Source organism: Sminthopsis crassicaudata, chromosome 1 (genome assembly GCF_048593235.1).
Source record: "Sminthopsis crassicaudata isolate SCR6 chromosome 1, ASM4859323v1, whole genome shotgun sequence".
Lineage (NCBI taxonomy): Eukaryota > Metazoa > Chordata > Mammalia > Dasyuromorphia > Dasyuridae > Sminthopsis > Sminthopsis crassicaudata.
In genome coordinates, this window is record NC_133617.1 from 298,189,955 (window position 1) to 298,195,954 (window position 6,000).

Sequence of the window (6,000 nt, forward strand, 5' to 3'; positions counted from 1 at the left end):
AAGAGCATTTCTTCTGTACCATAGTTGTGTTTTCCATTTGAAGATAATAAGTAGAAAATCTTAAATCACACTCCAAAGGCTCTGATTCTCTACCTCTGGTTGGTAGTTCTGGTGACCAGCTCCCTGAGCTGTAGGCTTTTCATTAGGATTTCTGGAGATACTGGCAAATTTCTGGCATTCTCACAGAGAATCACAATGGCACAATTCTGGTGGGAGAAGTCAGCCAGAGAGCTATTCATCTAATTAAATAGAATTCTCTCTGCATTATCAATAAATTTGTCAAATAAGAGCTCATGCATCAGGAAGTCAGTTATCTTCACTCCCTGAAAAGATAGGATAGAAATTGCTCATGTCTCAACAAGAAGGCCAAGAGATCCCAGAGACCACCTTAGCCAAGAGAGATGTGCTTTAGATTGCAGCAGCAACACTAACAAAATAAATAAAAATACGTTAAGACATAGATAACATTGATATATAGTTTTCTAAATCACTCTGTATCTACTTGAACACTTCTATATGGGTTAGTGTCCATAGTTTATTTTTGCATTTGGTATTACTAATATAGAGAGTTATGACCACTAAGATATGCATCACTGGATTAGAACATAAACTCATTAATAAGACATTAGAAAGGAAAATTGTAGAAAACAAAGTGTCATCTCACAAAGTAGGAAAAAATGAAAGAGAAAATCAGTCTTTAAAGAGCCAAGCATGAGGAGGCAGCTAGGTGGCACAGTTGATAGAACACCAGCCCTGAAGTCAGGAGGACCTAAGTTCAAATTTAACCTTAAATACTTAACACTTCCTAGCTATGTGATCCCGGGGCAAGTTACTTAACCCCAATTACCTCAACAACAACAACAACAACAACAACAACAAACAACCACAAAAAACTACAAAAAAACAAAAAAAGCTTAGCATGAATATTTAGAAACAAAACTGGAACCACAAAACAAATGCACCAGATTTACAAGCATTTCAAAATGATCTATTATCATCAATGGCAAATAGACTCAGTATTGTTCCTGCACCTTCCTGATTCAGAAGGGAATTTTTTTACATTCTCTCAGCTCAATATACATGATGACCTCCATTACTTTGCAAGCTCCAAGTATCTTTGTGCCCTCTCCAATATAGAGGCAGATTGGGAAACAAATGAAAGATCATAACTATGCCAAAAAGATGTCACAACATGTTCTAGCACTCAAAAATCCTAGTTTCACCAAATAGTGTGTGTGTGTGTGAAATCAGCAGGGACCTAAAGTGTCTCAATATTGCTAGCTGGACACATATTAGGGTGCTCACTTCTTTCTGTATGTTTCTTATTTTTTTAATTATGAAAAGGTTACATATTTTCCAAAATACATCATTCTTGAAGTTCTCCTAAAGATTATTGTTTTCTGGAGAAGAAAGCTGTTTTTTGTTTTTTTGTTTTTTTTTTTTTTTTCTTTTTTCTTTGTTCTTTTTTTCAGGTGGTTTAAAGGTTTTGAACCTTTTTTGTGACAAGGAACCTGTAACCTAGTAGTTTGGTAAAGTTTATGAACCCTTTCTCAAAAATAATGTTTCTAAATGTGCAAAATAAAAAAAGAATGCAATAATTAAATATAGTTTATTTTTTAAAGAGCTTTTCATAGATATTTACATATGAACCTATTGACTTTATAAAAACGACTGTTAGCTCCATTTAAAATCTAGTCAGGCTTTGTGGAATTCATAATTGCTATTGCTTTAATTCTCAGTTGTTCCCAATTCCCTAAGTGGAAGTTTTTATTAATGTGTACCACGAAATCTCTGGAGAGTCATACCAAAGATACAACCTGAAATTACCCAGAAATCTGTTTCTGAGCCCACAAATCCTGCACACACTCCCTCCATCCGTAGTGAGATGTGTTCCCTTAGTTTTTAGGCAATTACCTACCACTTTCCTACCACTAAGACTGTCTGAACAATGTTCTTTATATACTTAATACTATATTTTCAACAAATAAACAGCCTGAAGTTGTATTCCAATTAATTCACTGGTTTACCAGCACCAGGAAAACATTCTGATGCTTTCTTATATTCTAGGAGGTAATTTGGAACCTTGTGTCATCTGCAAGATTTCCCCTTTAGTTCACAACTATCACTTCTTCAAAATCTTTTCTCTACCATCTGATGTGCTAGATGACATTTACCTCCCGGTACTAGATTTTAAGGAACCGAAACTTGATTGCAAACTCTATATAACAAACTACCAAGTTTATCGATAACATATAAAGCTTCCTTCTTTCTCTCCTTCCCTCTTTCCCTCCTTCCCTTCCTTCTCCTTTCCCTTTCAACCCTTTGTTTATATAGGAAGCATACTCTTACATGTGAGTGCTCTGCCCAACAATTTTGATCACTGAAACCTATCTTGGAGTTTATGGGCTAGAATTGTTTTAAGGGCCATTCCTTAAACCAACATTATTCTAGCTCTCATCAATTGGCCAAAATAGGTCCCAGTCCAAACCTCATTTGGACATTTATTTTATGTTCTGATGGCTCAGAGCAAATGTAAATAACATTTTTTTCTGTTTTGATCAGAAACTCATTACTCTCTCAGATTGATTTTTTTCTGACTAGGTAAAAGAGGTTATTTTTTGCCCCATTTCTTCTTACCTAGCCTTAATCACTGAATGGTAATTGCTTCAGAGAAACTGAGACCTGAAAAAGTATTTAGCTTAAAATGGCCAAGATTTCCCATTTTATCCAGGGCCATCTTCAGTCTTCTTGATTTAGATCTTGCCACTGGACACAGATGGCTCTGAAGAAGAAAATTAGTTTGGTGACTCTTTTGGGGATGTGCAGGCTTTTGATGAGACAAGGCGCGGCTGAAGTAAAAGAATTTACTAAATTATGTAAAAGTAGAAGTAAAAGTTTATTATAAATCATGGAGAGATCTCAGTGGACCAGAACTCTTGGATGGAATTAGAGTTCTGTCCGTTCTGCCCACCTGCCCATTCTTCCCACCATCTTATATATGATTTGAGACAATACAGAGCTTTTGGGTTTGAATAGGCTTCTGTAAGGCTATAGAAAGTTTGATTAGTGATAGTTCAAATTATATAGAGCTTAAGTGGAGGTACTTAATGTGAATTCAGTCTATTGAAAGTTAAGTAGAGGTACTTAGCTTTAGTTCAGCTCTATAGAAATTGGGTAATATCAGCTAAACTCTATAGAAAGGTAAATTAGTGGTACTTAACAGAAGTGGGGTTGGGCTGACTTCTAGGTCACGATAACTGAGAAAGTGATTCTTTAGGGTCTCCAGCCTCAGTTTCCCTCGTCAACTCTGCCTCACAACCAGATCATTTGCAAATCATGATATTTTCCTGATATTATTGGTCCTCTTAGAGAACAGAGAAACAGCAACATCATGTAATTCAGGAAGTTAATAGAGATTGTTGTCTCACACTGAATAAAGATACCAGGTCAATTTTTTTTTCGTAAGAAAATTAGAAATTTTTGAAATTATGGCTCCAAAATTTTAAATGATTTTTAAGTTTTATTCTATCACATTTGTCATTATCAAGGAATGGCTAATAGAAAATTGTAGGCAGACCCTATTCCTTTTAGAGAAAATCCTTATGAAGCCTGAAAAGATAAAATATCTTCTTCACAAATGGAAAACACATAGATAATAACCAGGTCCAAGGTACTTTCCTGTTGAAGTGCCCAGAAATTTTAAGCTCAACTAATTAAAACCATAAAAGAGTGGTCATAGTGGAACTATTTGAAGACTACAAAGTATAAAATGACATTAAGGAATGCTCAAACAATACAAAAAGTCATTATATTTTTATTGCTTGGTTAATAACCAGCCAATTCTGGTTTAGAGTAAGAGGAATGAAACTGATGGTGTTAACTATTTTTGATGAGATTATGAATCAGCTGAAAAAGATAGACTGCTCTGTATAGAATTTTAGTATTGTGGATCATCTTTTAGACAACAACAAAATAATAATTATATTGAATTCAACACACATGTAATAAGTACCTATAATATATTGGGCATAATGATAGGTCCTAGAGATACAGTTCTATCAATATCTGGCAGAATCTCTGCCCTTCAGGAGCTTATATTCTAATAGAGAGGATTCCTTATAAACATAGTTAAGTATAAAGTCAGATACAGTGTGATAGAGACAGAGGAGAAATCTAAGCCAAATGTTCTAGAAGAATTGTTGAAGGGAATGATCCACTTACTTTGTGACCTCTACCACAGGTTCCTTAAATGGGCATAATGAGACCGATCTGGGACGGTTGTAGTGAGAATCAAGTGAAATTATATTTGTAAAAAGCATTTAACACAATGCCTGGAACATAGTAGGAGGTATATAAACAACTTACAAATACTTATTCCCCCTCTTTTACTTGGAGATATCAGAGGAGACGTCACTGTGGAAGTAGTACCATGAACTAAGCTTAAAAGGAAGAGGATTATGAAATTTTAATGAAGAAGCAGTATTCTTTATAGCTATGGAGAATGTCTATTGTTGTTGAGTTATATCTGACTCTTCATGATCTCACATGTGTTTTTCTTGGCAAAGTGGTTTGTCACTTCCTTCATTTTGCAGATGAGGAAACGGAGGCAAACAGAGTCAAGTGACTTGCTCCGAGTGACACAGCTACTAAGTGTCTGAGACTGGATTTCAACTTACCTCTTCCCCCCCCCCCCCCCCATGCTGGGGTTAAGTGACTTGGGCAGGGTCACACAGCTAGGAAGTGTTAAGTGTCTGAGACTAGATTTGAACTCAGGTCCTCCTGAATTCAGGGCTGGTGCTCTATCCACTGCGCCACCTAGGAGCCCCCAACCTACCTCTTCTTAACTTCAGGCCCAGGAATCAATCTACTTTTCCACCTATCTTAAATTGAAGGAATAGCTAATATCTCATTTCTCTTTAGCATAGTGAGTAGAAAGAAGAATAGAGTCAGATAAGAATGGAAATATAAGGTAAAGAGAAGCTAGATTGTAAAAAGTCTTAAAGGGGTTGGCCCTTGATCCTAGAGACAAAAGGGAGCTACTGAAAGTTTTTGAGCAGGAATGGCATAGGCAAACATACAACAAATAATACTTGTCCTTAAGGGAAAATAATAATAGCTAGAAATAAATGCTTAAGGGTTGTAAATGCTGGTTTGAGGTTTGTAAAGTGCTTTACTTATATTAACTCATTTGATCTTTATAATAGAGAAAGAGGTCAAGAGATTTCAATATTTTGGGTTTCCAGTCAAAGTCCTACACTATAGGAAGTATTCTCCAGTCCCTATAGGCCCAAGAGAAAGTTTTTTCTTGTTACATATATACTCAGTATCAAGTATTCTTTCTAATCCTGCAGCAAAAGTTACTTATTGAGTTTTTTAAATTGTTTGTACCATAGACCAGGGCTTCTTAAATTTTTTCTTCTCATGACCCCTTTTTACCCAAGAAACCATTTGTGACCCTGGGTATATAGGTATATAAAATAGGTATACAAACCAAACATTTACTGATAATAAGTCAAAAATTCACTATTCCCACATTCACTTAGGAGATTCCATATAGGGTCATCATCCACAGTTTAAGAAGCTGGGCTGAAAACAATAGGTTCAAATCAGAATCTCATTGCTGTTTCCCTAAACCCACCTTGTCAGTGCATGGCTTATTGTATAGTCAATAATTGCCTAGTTGACTTAATTAATGTAAATTGCTAATCTGAATAAATTAATCTTTAAAGTCTTTTTTTTTTTTTTGTCTCTTTCTGCAGAGGTTCTCTACAATCTCTGAGGTTTACAACTTCAGTGCACTCTCCAACTCCTTGGTTTTCCTCATCCTACATGTCTGGTCATCAGTGTTGTCATTTCTACCTTCACATCTCTCACTTTAGATTCTTTCTCTTGTCTCCCACAGTCACCACCCTAATTCAGGCCCTCACCATCAACAGCCTTCTAATCATGCTCTCTGCCTCAAGAACCCTCTCCCATCTGATTCATCCTAATTCGGCTGCT